Genomic DNA, 24,745 nt, shown 5'->3' with positions numbered 1-24,745 from the left:
GTTATATGTGGATGACATCCTCATCATTGGGAATGACAAGGGAATGCTATCCACAATAAAGGCTTGGTTATCTAGACACTTCTCCATGAAGGACTTAGGAGAAGCATCTTATATCTTGGGGATTAGAATCTATAGAGATAGATCCAAGAGGATGCTTGGCTTGTCCCAGTCCAGGTACATAGAAACCATTGTCAAAAGGTTTGGCATGGAAAATTCCAAAGGACGGACATGGATATGATACCTTATGCCTCAGCAATAGGGTCTATCATGTATGCCATGCTATGTACTAGGCCTGATATAGCGCATGCTCTGAGTGTCACGAGCAGGTATCAGGCGGATCCAGGCTTGGAGCACTGGAAAGCAGTAAAGTGTATCCTTAAGTACTTGAGAAGGACTAAGGATCTTTTACTAGTATATGGAGGTAATAGCCTTAAGGTTGAAGGTTACACTGACTCAAGTTTTCAGTCTGATGTCGATGATAGCAAGTCGAATTCAGGGTATGTGTACACCTTGAATGGAGGAGCAGTGTGCTGGAAGAGTTCCAAGCAAGATACCACTGCTGACTCGACCACAGAGGCGGAGTACATTGCTGCATCAGATGCAGCAAAGGAGGGAGTCTGGGTGAAGAAGTTCATCACAGATTTGGGAGTCGATACAGATAGCGACAAGTCGACTTCCTTATATTGCGACAACTATGGGGTGATTACTCAAATAAGGGAACCTGGGTCTTATCAGAAGTGTTCTGAGGAGGTTCCAGCTTATAAGAGAGATCGTAACCCGAGGAGATGTAGCAGTGGAAAGAGTTCCATCCGAAGATAACATTGCAGATCCACTAACAAAGCCATTGTCTCAGATTGTCTATGAGCGTCACAGGAGTCTGATGGGGATCAGACACATAGGTGATTGGCTTTAGGTCAAGTGGGAGATTGCTAGTCATAAGTGCCCAGCAAGCCAATCACGTGAGTGATGGCACGTGTGACTTGATACAGAATCTTTTTGCTTATTATATTTTGGCGTATATCACTTTATAACTATTGCATAGATGCATATATATTGTGATGTCCTTGGATTTGTGCAATGGGAATCGGATCGTGATGAGATCACGATAATGAGATCGATTCACCTTTAAACACATATCCTAAATAATCCCGGTCATAGGTTACTCGAGAGGGACATCGTGATAACCGGATAGACTGGTGTGCTGTATACCCGTCCATATGATGGATGCAGCTGGTCTCATAGCTGCTCGTGTAGGGACACTAGGGATACAGTACAGGTGCTCATTGGAGAATGAGTTCACTGATTGATCCGCTTACGGAATGCTGGATGGTTGATAATGCCTTATTGTCAGACAACGATTTCGTAGTCCTAGTGGTGTATCTGGTTCTTAGACTTGAGACACCAAGGATGTCCTGTATGAGTGCTCCACTCTTTGATACCAGACTTATAGGTTTGGCTGTTCCCAGATCTAGTACAGCTGGTCATTGGGAGTGGTAGTCGACCTTACGAGGGCTATTGAGTGTCGATAGAGGATCATCCACTCTCGGTATCATGAGAGGAATATCCCATGTGTTCTTGCTCAGACAAATCCCTGGCCAGGGTCATTCGGGTTGAGAGAGAAAGAGTTCTCCGGGAGAATCCGATTAGAGCGAGACTCGAGTAGAAACCGTATGGGTCTGACAGCACCATGCTCGATATACGGTCTCTGGGATATTAGATGGATGAGGGACTATAGGTACATGGTAACTGAGGACAGACAGGTCCAATGGATTGGATTCCTCTGTATCGTCTGGGGACTACGGCGTAGTGGCCTAGTACTTCCGTAGTCGATGAGTCGAGTGAATTATTACAGAGATAATAATTCACTGAGTTAGAAGGAGTTCTGACTGGTATGACTCACGGCCAGCTCGATATTGGGCCTAGAGGGTCACACACATATGGTAGGCATTGCGATGAGTAGAGGTTCGGATATGAGATATCCGACGGAGCCCTTGTCTTATTGGATGCAGATCCAATACCCACTAGGGAAAGGACCCATTAGGGTTTTGACACGGGATCTCTATAAATAGGAGGGATTCACAGCCTCATAGGCTAGAGTCTTTGCTTGCCCTTCCTATTCTCCTCTCCCTCTCCACCTCAGAGTAGGCCTGGAGTTTTGAGGAGCGTCGTCGCAACCCTGCTGTGTGGATCACCGCTAGAGAGGAGGACGCTTGACCTCCTTCACCCTCTCCTAAGGATCTGTAAGGAAACAGGGATATACGATCTCCCTAGGTAACACAATCTCTATACGCAGTTTTGTGTTTTGCGGATTTTTGCGCACCAATCTTCGCACGACGACGAACATCTTTTTGGGAATCGGGGATTTTTGTTTTCTTGTTCTTCCGCTGCGCATATGATGTCGCCCCCCAATGATTTCCCAACAGTCCGCAGATATCTGTATGAATAATCTTAAGGAGTTCTTTACTTCTTATGAAATTTTTCTTTATATGTTTAATTTGCTTTCCCTTAATATAATCTATATAAACATCAAAATAAGTGAAGTCTAAATGTTTCAAAATATTATCATTTACTAATATTTCAATTATTTCCTTAGAGATATGCTTCAATCATTTATGTCACAATATAGAAGATTTTTCATTATTGAAACTATGTTTTAATCCAACACTTGATTATAGGGTCAATAATATCTTTGTAAACTCAAGATCTAAATTAATTCTATACAAACCATCACATAGAATTCCAAAATAAACTTTTATTGAATCATAAAATATATTGAGTTTACCATTGCCAAAAGAAAGATACTAACCTAACTCATCAATTTTAGATAGAGAAACTAAATTTCTAGAAATAGTAGGAATATAACATGTGTCAACAAGATCTATTAGATGACTCGTTTCTAAGCATAGACGATAAGTCCCCACTAATCTCACTTTCGCATTAAGATAATTTCCTATAATGATGAATCTTTCATATTCTTTTGGTTTCCGGATTGAAAGAAATTCCTGGATATTATTGGTAACATGAGTTAAAGCACTAGAATCAATCCACCAAGTATTAGAAGAAACTTTTATAATGTTTGATTCGAAACATACAAAGATCGAGTTAATACATTTCTTTTCGAACAAAGTTTTACGTTTAATGCAGTTGTTCTTCACATATCCTTTCTTGCCACAAAATAAGCACTTTACTATAAAAGCTTTCTTTTCATTAGTCTGTTTAACATTTTCAGACCGAGCAAATTTCTTTGATTGATGATGCTTCAAATTTTTTTTTTATTACCAGCTCCTTTAGTAGCAGTCATGACATTATATGAGCTTTCCTGCTTTAATCTTAATTCTTCCTTAACACACATACTAGTTAACTCATTTAAGTCTCACTTATCTTTATTTATATTATAGTGAATCTTGAATGAGCCAAACTGAGAACGAAGATAATTGAGAATGAATTGCACGAGGAAAAACTCATCAACATTCATACATAATGCTTTAAGTTTTACAACTTTATCAGCCATATTGGGGATGTGATCCTGATTTCCTTGAGTGTCATCATATTAAGCCGTAATCAATTCTTTCATTAGTGTGTTAGCCAATAACTTATTTGTAGATTTAAATATGTCTTCAATAACTTTTAAATATTCCTGTGTGCTAATTGTAATCGGTAACGAATTATTTATATTATTTGCAATCATCATTCTTATGAATATTAAACTAAGTCTGTCAGATCTTTCCTAAGCCTTTATTTTATTAACTTGTTTTACAGTACTTTCATCAATCAAGTTTGAAGGCTTTTCAACAAACAATGCTAAATCAAGATCTAATACACCCAGTATAAATTGCACATGTTCTAACCATTATGAATAATTTATTCTAGAGAGTATTGGAACGTTAGAAGCATATGAATGTATTGACGAAAGTACCACTACAAAATATAAAATAATATTAATGCTTTGAGTTTGTAAAAAATTTGATGAACTATTGATATTATTTATATTACACCTTTGGGTGAAATATTGACATATCTAGTGTTCACTTAAGATCATCTATGGAAGACTAATACCATCCTTATGGAATAGTGTTATTACCTTTGAGTATATAACCCTAAACTACAATGATATCCAAAACAGTATCATTCTATCCCATCAGATAATTATTTGAAATAGATTCTCCTTTGAGATTATCTAAATCTCCTAATTATATGTGCCATTGTGAATATTATTTTTTTAATATCATTTAGAACTAATTTCTTAATATTATTTTATAAGTTATTGGTCTAGGTCACTTTGATGGCTACCAAACCAATATAATAATATAAAATATAATTTAAAATATCCTATAAATAATAAAACTTTTATTGTAATTCACATCACAAAACTTATCATCCCAAGTGACTTTGGCAACTACAAGTCAGATAAAACTTAAGAATATTTTTTATAAATAATATTCATCAAATATCTTCAATTTAATTTATGTTAAGCAGTTTAATAATAGAATAACAATCATAATAATTATTGAACATTAATCAGCAAAGAAAAACTCATATGATAATCATGATGACAACATATAAATCATGCTGTGTGAAAGATGAACATTATTTCACAATTCCAAATATATATATATATATATATATATATATATATATATATATATATATATATATATATATATATATATATATATATATATATATATATATATATATATATGTATGTGAATAACCAAATAAATATCCAAGAACAATAATTGAATTTTATTTATCATATGTAAAAAATATAATCAATTATTCATATAAGAAAACTATAAAACTAAACCATAATTTATATTTTTTTAATTAAAGATTAAATCGAATCAAATAGTCAAAATATAATCATGATTAAATTCAATCATAATTATAATGAATCATATTTATTAATTTTATAATTGAGAATATAAATTAGAATTCTCAATTTCATAAGGGTAAAACTATAAATATTTGACATGACATAAATTAAAATTACAAAATTTGTAAAGGGCAGAACTATAATTTGACAAAACCTAGCCTCGAGGGTAAAATCATAAATATGCCAAAATAGTAACGTGCCTGCGCTGCAGTTGCCTGCGCGTGTGGCACTGCCACTGCCTGTGCGCGATTGCCCGCGCGTGGCTATTGCCTGTGCGGCTGTCGACACCTACGCATTGTTGGTCGCGGCTACTACAAGCACGTGGTCACCAGCTTGTGCACGACCTACCCACGCACGACCGCCACCTGATGCGGCTGTTTGCTCTCGTACAACCACCGCATGGACATGATCATTGGAGAATAGGGATCATTCATGAATCATAAATAAAAATAATAGATCTAATGTATTTGATCTCAAGAACCTAGACTCTCGTACTAATTGTAAATATAAAATATGTAATATGCTGTATTAAATACGGAAACAATCTTTTATGCTAGGATTGAAACCAAATAATTAGATCTGATTTAATGATGTTTACCTTTTGATGCCATTTCAACTTGCAAAACCTTTTGATGATACCGTCTTTAGATCTAAGATCGTTGTCAATATGCAAAAGGAAACTAGATCATTTTTTTCTCTTCCTATCCTTTCACAGGATCATTTGTAATCCCTCAACTATAATCTCGGAATTTAGGATAAGTGAGTTTCTAGTTATATTATATATATCTTATCCAATTAAAAAAAATCATAAAATCTAATAATAATATTATATTTTATTATTAATTCTCTAAGTTATTTTGAGAACATTTTGTTCTCCCCACCCGTCTCAAAGGCATAATCTTAAGAGCAATCATTAGGTCTCATTCGTAGTTTAAAGGGTGAGGCATTATATATTTGAATACGTATCGAGGAAGAGAGAGACTCACAGGATAGAGAGTTAATGGTGGTCGGTTTCACATTACGAGAGTTAATGGTGGTCGGTTTCACATTACGTGTTTATGTTTTGGGCCACTGGATTTAGGATACGTAATAAATGGAAGACAACTCGAAGCTCTTCACTGAAGGGGATGCATGTAGAATAATACGAGAAGAGACCTCAACTCGACTGCGGTTCCTGTAATAGAAAGGAGACGTAAAAGAAACATGCATTTAGATGTGCATAAATGGTGCTTGTGTAGCAACGTAATGATCACAGTAATTGTGAGACAAAGGTAGCATAAAAATTCGAGGCACATAAAGCAACAATTTGCGTAGCAAAATGAAAGTGCTATATGTTAAATATTACACTGGAAGTAGCCAGCAATAGACAACCGCTTGCTTTTATGATTCACATGATGGGATGGCAACTTAACTCAATGGAAAAAATAGCTGAAATATTCTCTCAGGAGATTTGATACAGATGGAGACGAAGAAATTTAACCATGCTTTAACTGGCAAGGGAAGAGTTCTTTGAAAATGTAGATATATATTGATTGATAAGTAATGCTGATGCGTAGAAGTATGAAAACAAATAGAGCATAGTTATTATTATTTTTTTTTCAAGTAGAACATAGTAAAAAAGGAAAAGATTGTTAAATCCATATTTTGATAATGAAATCAATTGATGAGTTTATAATATAATTAGTGTTTGAGAAAAGTGATACAGAACTAACTTCGATCATGAAAAAATAAATTGATTGAAGTAGGAGAATCAGATATTGGGTTGGAGTCAGAGATTGAGCATCAGGTCGAAAAGATCGAACATTGTGCCAAGATTGTATGTTGCGGGAATCAACATGTCGATAGATCAGACAATACACTGAAGGAAAGTATGACACATCAGAAGTTCAGATGAACCAATAACATGTCGAATAATATAGGATTTATGCTCTGTAATCATTGTAGTTTAGGTTTTAATTGAGTTAATTTTGGGTGTATTCATGCCAACTCAATTAAGGACCCATTGAGCTTGAATCAAGGCTAAATAAAGCCTATTAGAAGACTCATTCAATGATCTACAATTGGGATAAGCGATGGCATCATTAGATTAGGTGGTAGAATCGCCTATAAGCTAGAAAATATAAAGTATACGTTTTCGAAAAACCTGACGATAGTATCACCCAAACTAGTGGTGGTATCACCCAGATTGGCGATAGTACCTCTAGAACATAATTTTCTCGGTTGTGTCAAGCAATGGTACCACTAACACTCAGTGTTGTAGGTGGTGGTACTATCCAGCATTGGCGGTAGTACCATTAGTACCTCAAAAACCCAGGGATGAGACTTTTTGGCTTTATTTTTGAAGTCATTTGAGGTTTATAAATACCTCACTCATTCTTGCTTGATGCAATAAGAAAAGAGCGTGAAAAACTTATGATTCTAAATATGCAAACTTTATTGAAAGTCTTGAGTTCCTTCCTCCTCAATCTTCTAAGTCATTGTAAGAGAGTTGTGAGGACTACTTATAAAAAAGAGTTTAAAGATTCTCTTATGTGAAAATGAGAAAAGAGTTATAATAAGGGTAGTTGATCTTTGTCCATTGAAAGAAGATTGTTAGTGAAAACCGATGACCTCGATGAAGGATGAATCGAGAATAGATATAAGTCATGACGATCGAACCACTATAAATCCGATGTGCATTTCCTTTGTAGTTTTCATTCTTATTACTTACTAGCTTAGTTGCTTACTACTTTTACTCATATTCTAAGTTAAATATATTTTCAATACATGTTAGATCGAATGAATTTTAGAATCATTTTATCTTATCAAAAGTACTAATTTGCCCCTCCTCTTAGTACCTTTATGGTCCTAACAAATTTGACACTTATATCTTAGTATTTTGCATTGTCAACCTATTTTACATCTTATTTTATATTTTTTTTATTATCAACCTAGGGATTTGTTATTATGTAATTTTGCAATTGTGATTTTATACATGATAGAGAAAGCGAAGAATATAGAAGAATGAAGACATGGAGATGTATTTTTTATCCTTCATGCATGAAGTAGATGTAGAAGACAATGTAGTTTTTTTATGGTTTGTGATTGTATCAACTCTAATATTGATTTTAGATAAAATGATGTGGAATTTGTGATTGCATCATCTCTAATATTAATTGTTGAACAAAATAAACATTGAAATGTGAAGCTTCAAATGTTAATTTTTTAATATTGATTATTAAAAATTGATAGGTTGTCAAAAAAATACTATTGACATGATAGTTCATCACTAATATTGTTTTCATCTACATAATTATTAGTGACAAATTCAAGTAATTATCATTAAAATTTTTATATAACATTTTAATAACAGATCAATTCATCATTGAATTATCATTATGTATTTATTTAATTAAAAATTAGTAAATGATATAAGATATCATTAAAATTTTTCACCAAGACATTTAGTGACAAAATTGTCCATCACCAAATGTTGTCACAGATATTATTTCATCAATTTATTTATTTTTAATTATAAATTTTAAATATATTAGTCATAAAAATAAGTCATCACTAAAATCTATAATTTAGTGACAAATGTACCTTTTATTATCGCTAAAACTTTTAACCATGAGACCTAGGCTGATGGAAGCTTGTGACAACTCACACCGTCACTAGTTCAATAATTTTTTAAACTTTTGGTGACAACTTTCGTCAGTACCTAATGGCTATTTTTCTTGTGGTGTTTTGATCCACTAGCATTCTAACGAGTAGAATCAATCTTAAAAGAGGAATGCAAAGGAACATTAGAATACTTCCTTCCTCCACTTCTAGCTAGCTTTGATTAAACTTCTAGTGCTATTTGATAAGTATTAGATCATATTTATAGTTGTTTTATCTTCACTTTCATCACAAATCATAAACTCATAGTTCACCAATAATATATCTTACAAGTTGTTATTCTGAATCTTGAGTGTTGTTTCAGACCATCAACTTGTAGAATTTTTTAACATAATCGATTATAGTTTTGCTACCATATTGAATATTATTATATTATAATAATAAATTTTAAACATAATCAAATGAAAGAACATTCTCACTAAGTAGAGATTTCATTTCTCTCAAAGCGAAATCTTCATCTTCCCTTCCCGAATATACATCTTTTATACCGAGTCCCATCAAATTAAAGTATAACCTCAAAGTATTACAATAATTAATTTTACTTTCTATCTTTGGATATCTTCGGGTACTCAAAGAATTTCTCAATCACAATAAGACAATAAAAAAACTCTTCAAGTTGAAGTTAATCATAAAATTCCGATAACTCAACTTTGATGTTATCATTTGTACACGAAAAAACCTCTCAATGGATAGATCTCTTTGAATGCGAAGGGATTCTGTCTTTGATTCTATTATTTGGATAACCATAACTTGAGCCTCGTGCATGGGTTCCTTATGCTCGAGCCACATGATAAACTCTTCAACTTATCTTCATAGTGCTTTAATTTTGCTATATCAGCTCCTGCCCCTTTTAGTTATTTTAAGAAGGAAGCTTTAAGAGCATAGTGAGGGAAACAAAAGAAAGAAAGAAAAAAAGGATAAGAAAAAAAAGATATTGGAGAATAAAAGAGAACTCATTTTTTTATAAAGATAATTAAGAGTTAGTTTCAAAATTAGAATGCCACATAAATATTTTCTTTTTCCCTATCTCTTATAAATTAAATTCTCAACCATCTAATTAATAAGTTCTAATTTATCAAATGTTAAGTATAAATTATAATACATAATTAATTTATTATGCTTTGTACTTGATTTGAAACTTCTACTAAACACAATGTACCAATCATTTCTTGAACTTTAATAGATATGAACTTAAAAATTTATCATGTTGAAATGTGGAAACATTCAATGCTCACCATGCTGCCACCTGTCTGGATTCTTAAACTGCTCTTGCTTGGAAATGGCTTCCACTAATATCTTCGACGTCGCTGTGTCATTTGCTTTCCCTTTTCTTCGTACAAAATGTGTTTCGCGATCCTTCAAATATATCGTAGTTATGCGACGCAGCTAACTGTGGTCACCACGTACGGTGCTTCACATGCAGAATTTGATTTAATGCATATTTATGTGCATGCTTCAGGATCCGTAGTCAAGTTGACGTGGTCTTGTTTTCTCCTTCAATCCCCTTGAGCATCTCTTCAGGTTGGAGCTGCCATCCTCCATTTATTACCTCTTCCTAGCAGGCACCATGGCACGGACCACTATTGACTCTACATTTCTGTCGTCTTTCCCTTGTCGTGTTCCAAACCACTCAATGTGTGACCACTAGATACTGTTTTCATATTATTTGTGCCACTATATACTGTTTTTTCCCTCGGAAGTAACAAAGTAAGCAAAATGACTCCAAAAAAAATGTTTGATGGCGAACATAAAATAATGAATAATATGTTGTGCAGCAACCACGAGAGTATCATGATGCTAAACCAGGAACCATAGTGCTAAGAACAACGACGATAACATAGACACTCCTACCTATTCATTGTTCTTTCCACAGTATAGATTGCCATGAAGACAAGTGCTCTTCCCTCGCAAGCTGATTCATGAATGGACGTCAGCATCTTTAGGTTTTCTACTATCTTTTTCGTCCACTGAATTATGTTTTCATCCATCTTCTGAGTAATAGGTATAACCAACTGCTCATCCCTTGCAAGCTACTTCCTGAGTGTACTCCATTAGCTTTCATTTTCCCTGAAGATCGAGGAGAACCTGCACGTACTTACTTGACACACACTGGTGCTCAGTTGACTTGAAGAAAGATCCGTAAGGGCTCAACGACCTGCTGTCATTAGGGAAGAGGATGCCACCAGCTATAATAATCCCATCACTCTTTGAATTGATTGCTTTATCATTCCTGGTGAGGCAACACTGGTGCTTCTAAACTGTAGTGGAGACCAAAAGCAAATCAGTAACTAGAAAACACAGCAGGAACAATCCACCAGTGAGGCTGTTGGATGCATCCAAACCTTGGATTTTATTGCCAGGGAAAGCATGCCATCGACAGTGGAAGATTGCACCGAGAGCAGATCCAAATGGAGGTTGCTTATAGATTCCACTATCTCGAACACCAAGCTTTCCCTCCATGGACAGTGCATCTCTACCAAAACCTCTTTGTCCTTCAAGGTGACGTTTACCTCGATTGGTCTATCCTTGGTCAAGATCCAGAGGTGCTCGGCATTTGATCTATCGACGTCAGATACTTTCCGCTTCTTTGCTAAAGAATTCTCGCCATTCACGATCTCTTTGTTCCTGTAATTGTCAGATGATCACTTTGCTACATCAGGATGCTTCCTGCTCTCCGCAATCTCAAGCTCCGCTGAATCCTGGTAGGATTCCAACTCCAGCAGTCTTCTCTTAAGATCTTTCAGATAATCTATGGTGTTACCAAGGACGGATGCCTTGTCGACCTGATAAAAAGATAATTACAGCAAATTAAATTCTATAACAAAGGTGAAAGGTCAAAGATATATTTTCCCAAATAAGAGGCAAAACATTTCTAGCTTATCACCAAAATTTTGGATTCGGTAAAAATTGTCAGAAACTTCACATGAACAGAAATATACCGAGAAAACCATTTGATACCACTCTAGAAGTATATCTTCCGTCAGGAACTAATTCTATTACCTTGTTGATAGACGGAATAAGTGATCTCAAAACAAGAAATTTCTCCTTCAACTTCTCTCTTCTCCTCCTCTCTGATAAGACATGACGTACATCGGACTCTCCCTCTGGCTTGTAAGTTTTTTCCTGCATCCCATTTTCTTGATGACTCTGCAGGCGTCCGTCATGCAACCATGTTATATCCACTAGAAGTTTCTTTAACAGCTTCTGAGACATGCTAGTGAATGGTTTTGGTGCGTTCATATCAATTCTCCAGATTGCAAAACTGGATTTATGGGAAATCTTCGGGTAGCTTGAAACTGGTTTTACATGTTTTGAATTCTGTAAAATGACAGCAACTGCCTTTGCAGACCGTGAATCATCACCATCAAGATCCAGTGGAACTATCCTGCTAAGGCTTCTCTGTTGAACACCGTCAACAATCTGGTTGTTTTTTCTTTCTCCCACAGTGCCAGAGACAACTCTCTGAACATTAACAAAAGACATCGGTTCATGCCCATCAGAATCCAAATAGCCATGTAGGACATTGCTGAACTCATCATCTATAAACTGCCTACTCTGAGTCTGAGATATGTCATTTAGCCCATCAACTCCAAATGCATCTTCTACCTTTTGCGTGGAGCAGCCATCATTTAAACTGCCATCTGAAGAACCTACAATTAGTTCTTCACGTATGCTTGTATGTAGCTCCTCGACCCTGCATCGGACTGGTTCTGTTTGTTCGATAGGGGCATACAAATGAAATGGAATGTGTGTTGGACCATTGCCCAATTGGGTTTGAGGATCAACGATCAGATTCTGGTCCTCCAAGTCGAGACAGTCATCTATGTTATTATCAAGATTAGGGCATAAATGATCTTCGTCGTTCTCAGGCATTCGACGACCGGATATAGATTGCTCAGAGCAAATCGGATTTGGTAGCTCCCAGAGAGAACTTGTGATCTTCTCTATGATGGCAGGATCCTCCAAAATCTAAAGTCACATAAAATTAAAGGAGAAATAGTTGTATGAGAAGTATAATAGTTCAGAATACCTACTTGAAATCTTCATAAGAACAATCAAATAGAACTTACTAGATCAGTTGTTCCAAGCTCTAGTACACCATCCATGATAGGGATGCACACCACTGTCTGCAAATAGACACCATGACAAATCAAAGCATAACTCGCCTAGACATATTTTCACTTTAAGATTATCGAGAGAGACTATCACGGTGTAATTGGTCATTTGAAACTAAGACTGTAATCGTACCTGAATAGATGCACTCTAGATGATGTGGGACGTGGTCCAAATTAATCATTCCGCGAGTAACATATCAAAAATTAAGGTAGTAGCCAATTTTAGCTTCGTGTTCTAATTACATATTTAATTACAACATTGGAAAATTGAACTGGTTAGGTATACTACCTTTGCTAAAAGAGAGCGTGAAAACATCTTGCAATTTGCAAATTGAGAACCGTTCAACCAGATGTGTTGATTGTCTGCAAATGCTTTACCTGGCAATCTGAAGAACAATAGAAAACTAACATGTGTTAGAATTAAACTTATCAAAGGTGTAAGTTCATTCAATCAATCAAGAGGTGAAACGTATTAAAGGCCTAGAAGAATAAATCAAATTAACGATTGATTCTGGAAAGAGTCTTTTGAAAAAAAAAAAAAAGATATTAAATATAATGAATATAATCTAAAGAACAACTTAAAACATTTAACTAAGATATATTGGAATTAAGATTATCAAGGTGAAATATATTAAGGGCCCATACAAGAATAAACTAAATTAACTAATGATTATTGAAAGAGTCTCTTGAAAAATAGAGATTTATATTAAATGCAATAAACGTAGTGTACCTTGTTATGAAATATATTTAAGTGAAACATAGAAGCCCCATCTATTGAGTTATGAAATATAAAGAGTTTTTGAGTGAAACATAGAATATTTTATCTTGTCATACTTTTCTTTCTATGATAGGTTTATCTCTTCTCCCTACATAGTTTAATATTTGGTATTAAAGCTAAGTTAAGCTATAGCCTTTTCCTCAAGCATCATCCAATTTCAAATCCCTAGATTGATAAAAAAAAATTACGATATATGGTACATCTAAATGAAGATCATTCTAAGCTCCCAAGATATATAAGAGTTTGTAAAAGATAGATTTATTAAACTAAGTCGAGTAAAAGAAGGAGAAATGAATGCAAAAGTGTAAAACTAACTCAAAGATAAAAAAAAAAGTAGAAAAATTTTTTTATTCATGATTTACCAAGAGTTTGATGATATAATGTTCAAGATCATTACTCCAGCAAATACTTTAAAAGAGGCTTGGGAAATGCTTCAAAAAGCATTTGGTGATATGGATAAGGGAAAAAAGCTCCATTTATAAGTTTTACGAGTTGAGTTTGAAAAATTACAATAAAATACTTTTGAATCTATGTCTGATTACATCTCAAAATTATTCTATCATTCATCAAATAAGACGAAATGATGAACAAATAAGTAATCAAAGAGTAATAAAAAAAATACTAAGATCTCCAAAATTTGATTTTATTGTTATAGCAATTAAAGAGTCTAAAGATTTAGAATAAATGTCTTTACAACAATTAATGACTTCTCTTGAAGTTCATGAACAAAGGCTTATAAAAAGAGAAGAAGAAAAATCTATAGAGCAAGCATTACAAATCAAGCTTACTCTTAAAAACAAAAGTGAATCAAAATCTTTAAAAAGAAAGAGGTCATGGACAAAGAGGAAGATATAACAAAAATCAAACTAATCAAAAATTTTAAAACAATAAAAGTGATAGAGAAAATTTTAGCTAAAGAAGCTGAGGTTATGGTTGAGAACATCTTAAAAGAAAAGAAAGATATTTTAAGTAAATTCAAAGAATTTAAGAAATAGTTAAAAGATAAAGTAATTGTAAAATTAAATATTTAAAAATAGACAGTGATGATAAATACATGTCAAATGTCAAATGAATGTAAAAGTTTTTATCAAAATAATAGAATTTTATATCAATTCACTATGTCACCCCTGAACAAAATAATGTCTCAAAAAGAAAAAATAAGACTATACTTAATATTGTATGAAGAATTTCTAAAGAATATTAGGAAAATGGTATTACTTGTGTGGTTTATTTGCTTAATAGGTTTGTGACAATGCGAATTAGTAATGTTATATCAGAATAAGTATGGAGCATATAGAATCCAAGAGTTAGATCATTTGAAAATATTTGGAAGTGTTACATTTGCCGAGGTTTTAAAGAAGAGGTATATGTTTAATAACACATAGGTTTAATTATTAATGAACAAGAAGATAATGCATACAAGTTAAAGAGAGTTCTTTATGGGTTTAAATAAGCCCTACAAATATAAAATTCTCGAATATATACTTATTTTATTTAAAATAATTTTTCTAAATGTCCATATAAACATGCTTTTTATATAAAATTTAACTCTAATGGAGATATCTTATTTGTATACTTGTTTGTGGATGATTTAATTTTTACAAGCAATAGTATCTCCATGATTAATGATTTTAAATACTCTATGAAGAAGGTATTTGAGATTATTGAATTTTGAATTTTGATAATGAAATCAATTGATGAGTTTATAGACTAATAAGTGTTTACGATAAGTGATAAGAGAAACTTTAATCATAGAAATACAAGTCGTTGAAGCAAGATAATCAGATGTTGAATCCAAAAGTATCATGTTAGAGTTCAAGTATTGCATCAAAAAAATCAAATGTTGTGAGAGGTCAACATATCGATGGATCGAAAAATACACTAAAGAAAAGGACGATGTGATGAAAGTTCAAACAAAGTACTGAATGAAAGATGACATGACTTAGATATCATGTATTATGGATTATGTTAATGATCATGATATATCTTTATATTTCATTAACACAAAATATCAATTAATAGATATTTTTGCTAAACCATTGAATGAGGAATAATTTGATTTTATTAGAAGATAATTAGGCTTGTTGAATCCTTCAAATGCATGAATTCTTCTCATATTGATCATTATCTTGATTTCTTGCTGTTTATGTATTCATGACTTAAGGTTTATATCATTCTCTTCTCTTTGGTGATGACAAAGAGGGAGAGAGAAGTAGTAGATTACATATTTCAAAGAGAAGTAAAAATTATACATTTCTTCTTATTTTTGTGAGGCTACATTCATATGGTTTTTAAAAACAAAATATATCGTTGCTCTATTAAGTTGTGAAGTAAAATATATAGTAGTATTTTCTTGTGTTTGTCATGTAATATGGTTAAGAAGACTACTCCAAGAACTTCATATACAACAAGAGAAGTTAACCAAGATTAATGTTGATAACAAATCAACTATTGCGTTAACTAAGAATCTTAAAGTATATCGATACATGATTTCATTTTATAAGAGATCATATCAAAAACAAAAAAATGAAATTACTTCATATTAAGATAAGTGAACAAGTAACCGATATACTCACAAGACCTCTCAAATTTAAAATATTTTAATAATTAAAAAAAAAAGTTAGATAGAATAAATTTAAGGAGAAAGAATATTAGAATTAAACTTATCAAGATATCATGAAAAAGTTTATTACATCAAGAGGTGAAACACATTAAAAATCTATAAAATAATAAATCAAATTGACTATTGATTTTTAAGAAAAAAAGATTCATATTAATATAATGAATATAATATGTCAACTATAAACTCCATATATGCTAGGCTATGAAATATAAAAAAAATAATAAAACATAAAATATTTTATCTTATCATATTCTTTGTAGCTCTAATTTTTTCTCCTAACATAAAAAAAGCTTTCACATGGTCAGGTAGTATGATACAAATTGCTGAACAAATCCAACGAGGTAATAAATAATAAAACAAAATAATGTGAACTTTTAGTAAGAGTGCATCTAACATACAAGAAACTCAAATGACATAATCCGATACCGCTGTTACGGCACACACGAATGCTCGGTCTTGCTTACGTTAAGAAGACATGAACTTTATGTAGGAAATACTTTGTCGAGAGCTGACATAAAGACACAATCATCGGAAAGCAATGATTCACCAAATAGCATAAAGGGGTGAAAGCCACCGACACAAAATAGGCAGTCACGTAGGTGTTCCGTGTTAGTTTCCCTTAGCATGCTTTGGAAAGTATAGTTTCCTCAACATTATATCTTTGTTTGTTGCTTAGAAAAGAGATACAAAGCTTAGCTTCTAGTCAAAATTAAAATCTCTTGCAGAATAATGTCATCACCGGTAGAGTTGAAGGGCAGAACTCTAATTCAAACTCATCCAATCCTTCATCACTATTTTTCACTGAGATAACTATGTACGACCTCGTCCATAAAAGTTTTACAATTAAAACATCGTAGCAATAGATAATGCAGATGGCATGCGATAGAACCAGTCTCAACTTTAATCATCAAAATGATGATGGAGGAAATTAATCATGATATCTTAGTTGTCCAGTAATCATTATCTTATATTAGCAGAATCATGCAGAATTAGAGACTTGTTTCTTGAATCAAAACTTCTTTACTCTGATGACATGTATACGAGATAAATTGCATTTGATAATAAAAAGAATCTTGAAGTGACCATAAAACAAAGATATAATGACAGGGAGAAAGACAACTTTAGATTTTTAAGAAAAGAGAGTACCCTTGTCCTATATTGAATGCGAAGGACATGCAAATCAAGTAGTACCATTCTGCATCAGTCAAATCCTCCGGAGACAATGCATCACAAGCCCTTCTCATCTGCTGATTGCTATCACCCGTTGAAAGTGATTCATACAATTCCCTGAGTTGCTCGCTCCTCTGAAGGCTCATTTGGTCAGCTTCAAGTTCTATTGGTTGAATCATTTTCCTTGTTTTTATTTGACCATTATAAAATCCACCATACCATTCCAAGACACTGACAAAACAAATTAACACGAAATTATGGCAAAAAGCTCAAATCACATGAAACAATCAATTGATAAAAAAGATTCACGAAGCAAAGATGAAATGTAAATTTCACCATATTATCTAGAGGAGGGGGACAAAGAACAGCCCTCTTTGCTCTACCATACGGTAGAAAGTCTGCACATCCTATTTTATTGATATTTGATAAGACGGGACCATTTTTCTGTGCAGTGTTATCATGACATAGGTCTGTTAACTGGCATTCTTCTATACGGTAGTCTAGGAAGAAACCAAGGTGAGGAATCTTATATAATATACTGCTCACTACCTTCCTTTTTATGACAACCTGCTATCGTTCCATAATTGCACACGTTTAATGTAGTCGCTTGATGATTTTGTCTAGAGAGAGAAGCTTTGAGAATTCGTGGGGGGTGATGGAGAAACCCCATCGCCGTCAGCATCTCGCTCTCCTGAAGCGTCGCTGGCTGTCACAGAGGCTCCCCAGTCGTCGGTCCCTCCGTCGGCTACTCCGTCTACGCTCGCGGCTCCCCACCTAGCTTCGCCCGCTATTTCTAAGGTTCCCCTGTCTTCCGCCCTTTCGCTCGCTAGAGAAGATGCTGGGGAGCCCATGTCTCACAGTCATCCGTCCGTTGGGAGCGCGGGGTAATCGGCGCAGTTGAATGCTGCTAGAGCGGTGGCGCCTAACGGCGGTGAAACTGCTCAACCGATTGCTGCTGGCGCGAGGGAATCGGCACTGCCTTTCGGTCCTCTGTCCGCCGGGGGCACGGGAGAACCTCCTCACCCGATTGCTGCTGGCACGGTGGTGAAGGTGAAGGTAAAAGGGTATCTTGGACGGACCTGCTTGCTGGCCATTCTAAGGATTCCGTTTCTTACTCATTTCTTTCGACGTTTGCTTTTGATTGCATCAAGATCTCCTCCAATGTTAGCTATGATGAGAAGATTATGAGGCAGTGGAGGCAGCCCTGGGACTTCAACCTTGTGGTGGAAAAGTTTCTCCTCCACTGCACATCTTGAGGGACTTTGTTGACTTTCATTTTCTATTACTGCGAGTGTTTTAAGTTGGAATTGTAGGGGCTTACATCATAGGTCAGTGAAGGATAAGATACATTTTGTTATCCAATCTCATAGATGTAATTTGGTTTTTTTGCAAGACATGCACTCCGATGCAAATACTGCACGTAGGATGGCATGTAGGCTAGGCGGTGGATGGTGCTCCTGGGCGATATCTGTGGAGGGTGCATCGGGAGGGATTGCATTGCTTTGGAACTTATTCATATCCAGGTGCTCTCTTCTCGTACTGCCATTATGTAAGATGGGAGAAATGACTCATGAATTTTTATTAGGATTTATGCGAGTATTTCTTTGTACGGTAGGAATTTATTATGGAATGACTTAATTGTATTGTTTCTTTGGGCTCTTATGGGTGATTTTAATTGTATTGTTTCAGCTTTTAACAAATTTTGTGGTAGGGTTTCACTGTGAATTCTTCGAAACTTAAATAACTTTATTGCTAATTTGGGGTTAACGGATTTGGGATTTATCGATCTAAAGTTTACTTGGTGTAATAGCTGTCAAGACAGTACCCGTATTCTTATATGACTGGATAGGGTTTATGCTAATAATGTTTGGCTTGATATGTTTGGTGCATAGTAGTTTCTCATTTGCCTTGTGTTTGCAATAATAATTGTCCCTGTTTGTTTCATGTTAATGGGCAAAGAAGCCCTTCTTCTCCTCTATTTAAATTTCATCAATTTTAGATTAAATATGATGATGTATGTAATATTTTCAACATGTATGAAATTTTCAGCATGCCATTCTATCTAAATGGCATTTCTTGCAAGTTGCATAGGCTTAGGGGATATTTGTCTTAATAAGAATAAGCATAGTCTGGGAAAGATTGATGAGGCCTTAGAGTCAACTAAGCAAGATATCTCCTATCTTAAGTTTAGAAAGTCTAAGGGTGGTCTTTATGAGTCGGATGGGCTTCAACTCTCTTGTCTTTACAATAGATATATAATGCAAATTAATTTGAAGTTGTGGTCTCAAGCTAAAATCTAGTGGATTGGTGATAGAGATCAAAACATAAAGTATTATCATGCTGTGGTCACTTGTTATAGGAGGAAAATTTTCATTCACCATGTCAAGACTGGGGGGGGCGGATACTTATTGACCCTATTCTTATTAAGAATGAGTTTATTGAGTTTTACTCCCAGCTTTGGAAAGATGACGGGTGTGTTGTGCCTTACGCAACTTGGTCGAACTTTCTTCACTAGGGCATCTTGGATTCTTTGATTCAACCATTTAGTCATAATGAAATTTGATAGAATGTTAGTTCGGGTAAAAAGCCTAGACCTACGGTTTCACTATGAAGTTTTATAGATTTTATTGGGATGTTATCTCAGATTCCTTGATCCAAGTTTTTCAGGACTTCTTTGATCACATTATACTTCCTTATGATTGGACCAAAACCTTTCTTCTTTTCATTCCAAAGATTAATAATCCTACAAAGATTAAATAATTAATCTATCTAAGTCTAAAATTTTCTTCTTGAAGAATATCCCTAAAAGCGTTAGGAGGAACATTTATAATGCTTTTATGTTTAAGGAAGGGTGTTTTTCTTCTAAGTACTTAGGGATCCTTATTGCTCTTAGAAGAATTAGTAAGTCTCACCTTTGGTGCAGCCTATTGTTGATAAAATTGAGAGTTAGTAGAGAACTTATTTGTCGCTTGCGGGTCATACTATTTTGATTAATTTTGTGTTGAAGTTCATTCCTATTCATTCCTTGAGTGTCTCTTGGATATTAAATGTTATTCTTAATAAAATTATGAGAGATATTAGAAAGTTTTATTGGGGAAGCAGCGAGAACTTATGATTTACATCTCCCTAAGAATGAGAGATTAGACATTAAGGATCTTCACATTATGAAAATTGCTTTGTAAGGGAGTAGGGCTAAGAGCTTGTGAGTTGATGTGATTAGGGCTAAGTTTGGTTGTGTTAACCCTTGGAACTTGTATTTCTCTTCTAAAGATAGTTGGTGTTGGAGATTGTTTTTAATTATTTTAAAAAATTATATAATTTTTTTTCATTGTTTGTGGGTAATTGTTCTATGATTGGAGTTTTTTTTTTAATCTTTGGATTTTAGATTTACTGATTTCTTTTAAGCTGACTTTTTGTAATGTTCTTGAGCTAGAATACTCTGTGCATGATTTCAGATTTATTTCAAAATGGTTCGTAAAATTTGAACAAGTTAAAATTTCTCACTGGGAGTGTTTTATTGAAGGTCATTTGTTAAATGGATTTTGCCCTTATGTCATATGATGATTTTTAGCTTTGGAAGCTTGATAATAAAGGTTTTATTTCATGTAAGTCTACTTATTGGTTTTTGAATTGCTAAAAGGGTAATTCTGTGATGAATGATGACCAACGGGTAAGTTGTGAAAGTTGCCAATGCTACCTAGGTTTCAGGTATTTTGCTGAAAACTTCTTCATGGCCTTCGCACAACTAATAGATTAGCCCGATTGGATATGTGCAATACTGAGTTATGTCCTTTTTATCTATTGGAACCTTAGTCGTTTGCATGTGACCTTTGGAATCTTATAGAGCAAAAACTTAGTATACATTTTAGTTCTTTTCTGGTATGGTATGAGGGTGATCGGATTAATGAGGGTGTGCAAATGAGGGGAGATCCTAGGTTACTCTTTGAAGCTATCATCACCACTACTCTATGGTGGTCGTGGAAGGTTAGGAATAAGATTATTTTTAAGCATAAGTCTACATCTTTGAAGCTATCATCACCACTACTCTATGCATGACATTTCTATAAGAAAATTGCATTGTTCCCGACTCATGACATGGCCAAACACTCGGATGGTATTGTGCAAGGGTAAGTTTATAACCAAGTGTTTTAGAATAGGCCTTAGATGGGATACTAGTGAATCTCTATTGACTAGGTGCAAGTATATTAAAAAGGAAAGTGTCCTTTATTATGAGGTGACTGTTTCCAAAAGATGGTTTGTAGATCATTGCTCAGGGTGAAGTCAAGATGATTCACGTAGAGTCAGACTCAGAGACATTGGTGCGAATCATGTGCATGGTTGTTCCCACCTCTTGGGTGATAAAAAATATTATTGAAGATATTTGACATCTTGAATGCTTTGATTCCTTTCTTATGACAAGGGAATGAGATGGCTAGCTTACATACTAGATTAACCCATGCTTTTTTTTATTTTTTTCCGAGGAGAGTGGTCCTTTTAGTTTGTCAGTTTCAAAGCTCTTCATGTAATTTTACAGTTTAGCTAATATAATTTTGTTTGTTGAAAAAAAGAAAAACTATAGTCGCTTGATGATTCTTTCTCTCATGGGAAAAGAATCAAATGCTGGTAGAATGGTTTTTAGTTACCAACTGACTAAAATTATGTGTCGTTGTGTTTATGTTGTCATGATACAATTTGATCTACAAGGAAGCATTTCTGAGAACAATATCATTAGCAAAAACAAATATTCAAAATTAGAGCTCAACAAAATTATTCATGGGAGTGGCATACTACAAAGTGCAGTAAAGATTAATAGTCTAATGTGAGTGAATCATGCCTCAAAATAAAGATCAATGGACTAAAATAAGTAAAGAAGCTGTGGTCTCCATGAATTCCAAATTTTAAGAACGTTAACACAAGAATCAAAAATTTAAGTATATAAACACATGAAAAAATATAAGAATTTGAACGATTAAGTAAACAGAACAAGATAGTAGCAAGTAAGAATAAATTTAAGAGGGACAAAGAAGTTGGAGCAGCTTCCTTACCCGGGTTGCGTGGTGGAAGCAGACCAAAAGAATGCATAACTCCACTGCATCTTCGTAACGATGGCAGCAAGCTGCTTCCTGATGTGCCTCGCTAGCAATTCTTCGTGAATCGCCGGATCTGCGGCCATTTCTTGACACAAGACCAGATCTCCACCGAAGCCACCGATTATATCTCAGAAGAAGTAATTATCTTTCTGTACCATGTCTTCTAACCCAATAAATTGCAGAAGATCATAATTAATTATAATCGTCATTTTCGATATAGAGCCTCTCCTACGAAAGAAACTTTATTATCATCAGAGGATCATATTCCATGGTATTTTCATTATGGGGATAGTGACGACACTATCTCCGGTGGTTGCAGTAATGAAGAGACAAATCCATCAAAAAGTAGTAAATGTTGGGAGGTCTTGAAATGAATAAGTGGGGGATTCTTGGGGCTTAATATGTTATCTCAAGAATTTTGTTACCTTCTTTATCTGGCACAATTTAGACCCTTAGACCACAAAAGGAAAAGATAGTACACCATAAATTAATTCGCAATAATGTGCAGAAAATGACAAGACTTCTAGTGGTTAGAAATCTGTTATTGGTCTATGGTTCGCAATAATCCGTAGAAAATAACATGTTTTCAAGTTGTTATAAATCTATTGTTGGTTTAGGGTTCGCAATGGTCCACAGAAAATGACAAGATTTCAAGTCGTTGGAAATTCATTTTCGCAAAGTTTCAAAATCATTGCTCTTAGATATCTGCGATTATAGAACACTACAGCCCGGTGCAGTGTCAGATCACCTTTGCTGGACTGACAGCAGTGACTACGGGGAGGAGAGTAAAATTTCGGATTGTATCGACACAAGAAGAGACTGAAAAAAAAAAAACACAACAATAATAATTGTTGACTGGCATTGGCTTTGGCTTTTCAACAAAAAAAAAAAAAAGACACAGAGAAAATGAGTAAAGCTGAGGGTGCAGCAACACAACAATAATAATGACTCCGAATCCAATATGGACCCTCCCTTCAGATCTTCTGCGCTTTTGAATTGCCTGAAAATGTGCTATCTTTCTAACATCTAAGCTCATCAGAAACCTCATTGTTGTTCATCTAAGCTCTTAGATCAATCTGCAACAACCAGCAATTGCCACAAGTTTTCTTTCTTGATAGTGGAGGAAGGTTTGTCGTCCGATGAACAAAAATAGATTTTCTCCTTGCAAGTACAACATCTGAATCCTAAGCCAAGTATTGTTTCATTGCGACCTAAAACATGATTAAACTTCAACATTGTCATCTGTATTCATTCTCCAGATGGTGATTTCGGCTTTATTTTTTTTTTCATCTAATTAGGTTATCATTCCATCATCTGAGTCAGAAAACCGAGTGCAGGCTACTTTCTGAGTGATCTTCGACCTCCATTGCTTTCATTTTTCGTGTCCAAATGTGCTTCACATGCCTTGGGATGTTTACGATGTATGTCTCACAAATACTGTGATCACTGTGATTGTGCAGTACATCTAACTTCGATGCATGTCTAATTGTACGCTGCGGGATACGTCTCTTGACGTTGCAGGAGCCGTAGTCAAGTCGATGTCTCCTTCATTGAACAGTCCTTTATGTTGCAGCTGTCCTCCTCTATTTATTACCTCTCCGAACGGCGGGTGGTCCAAATCTTTGATCCGCAATTTGACACGCACTATTTTTGTCTCCCCATCTTTTGACGTCTATCTCACAGGCCACGAAGGAGACGGGTTTCTGTCGTTCATGAGACCATTTATGCATGCTTGTGAGATACAAGATGGGAAAAGTCTCCGTTTTTTTTTTTTCATTTTTTGTTTTACCATTTTCCTACTCCCATTTCAATAGCAATCGAATGACAAAATCGTATATGATTATTTATCATCATGCCTTCTACTTGGTATGCTTTTTGACTTCAACGTGGCAACATGGTGTTCTTTTGTTATGAATCAAGATCATACATTAATCATCTTGCAATGTGTTTCCACTTCATGATATGTTACAGGTAGCGGATCATGCATAATATTTCTTTTGGTATTTGCACATTTCAAATTACAAAATTAGGCTCACTGATTTTGCTACTATCATGATAGCATGGGTGTATAGAGAACATGTTTCTTCATCAGTTCTGATTTCACCATGAGCTGATAAAACTAAAGCAGAAACCTCTTTGTTTTCTGGCGCTGAGCTTTTTTTTTTTATAGAGAATATCTTTGATGCAATACGTTTTTATTTATTCGGAACATAATTAAGATAGTAGAGTGCAGTAACCATCGAAGTATCATGAGGCTAAAAGAAGACCAAAGAGAGAGTCTCAAGAATAATGAAGGCACCAGAGACACCAATTGATATCCATTAATTCTTTTCTTTCCTATAAATTATGTAGTCATTAGAACGTACGGTTAGTGTAACTAACTGCTCTTTCCTCACAAGTTGAGTCATGATTGAACTTCAACATCTTCCTTCA

At 34.6% G+C, this 24,745-nt stretch overlaps 1 long non-coding RNA gene and 1 pseudogene across 1 annotated transcript; one reads left to right on the top strand and one right to left on the bottom strand.

Annotated features, from left to right (window-relative positions):
- Positions 1 to 10,656: 10,656 nt before the first annotated feature.
- On the bottom strand, positions 10,657 to 22,395 carry LOC135638170 (anthocyanin regulatory Lc protein-like; annotated as a pseudogene).
- LOC135638129 (uncharacterized) lies at positions 17,831 to 18,932 on the top strand. Its single transcript, XR_010496515.1, has 2 exons — positions 17,831 to 18,278; positions 18,374 to 18,932. It is a non-coding gene; the product is annotated as an uncharacterized LOC135638129 (long non-coding RNA).
- Positions 22,396 to 24,745: the final 2,350 nt, after the last annotated feature.

This window comes from Musa acuminata, chromosome BXJ3-5 (genome assembly GCF_036884655.1).
Source record: "Musa acuminata AAA Group cultivar baxijiao chromosome BXJ3-5, Cavendish_Baxijiao_AAA, whole genome shotgun sequence".
NCBI lineage: Eukaryota > Viridiplantae > Streptophyta > Magnoliopsida > Zingiberales > Musaceae > Musa > Musa acuminata.
Note: the sequence above shows the minus strand (reverse complement) of the source record. Positions and strands in the feature narration are given on the sequence as shown.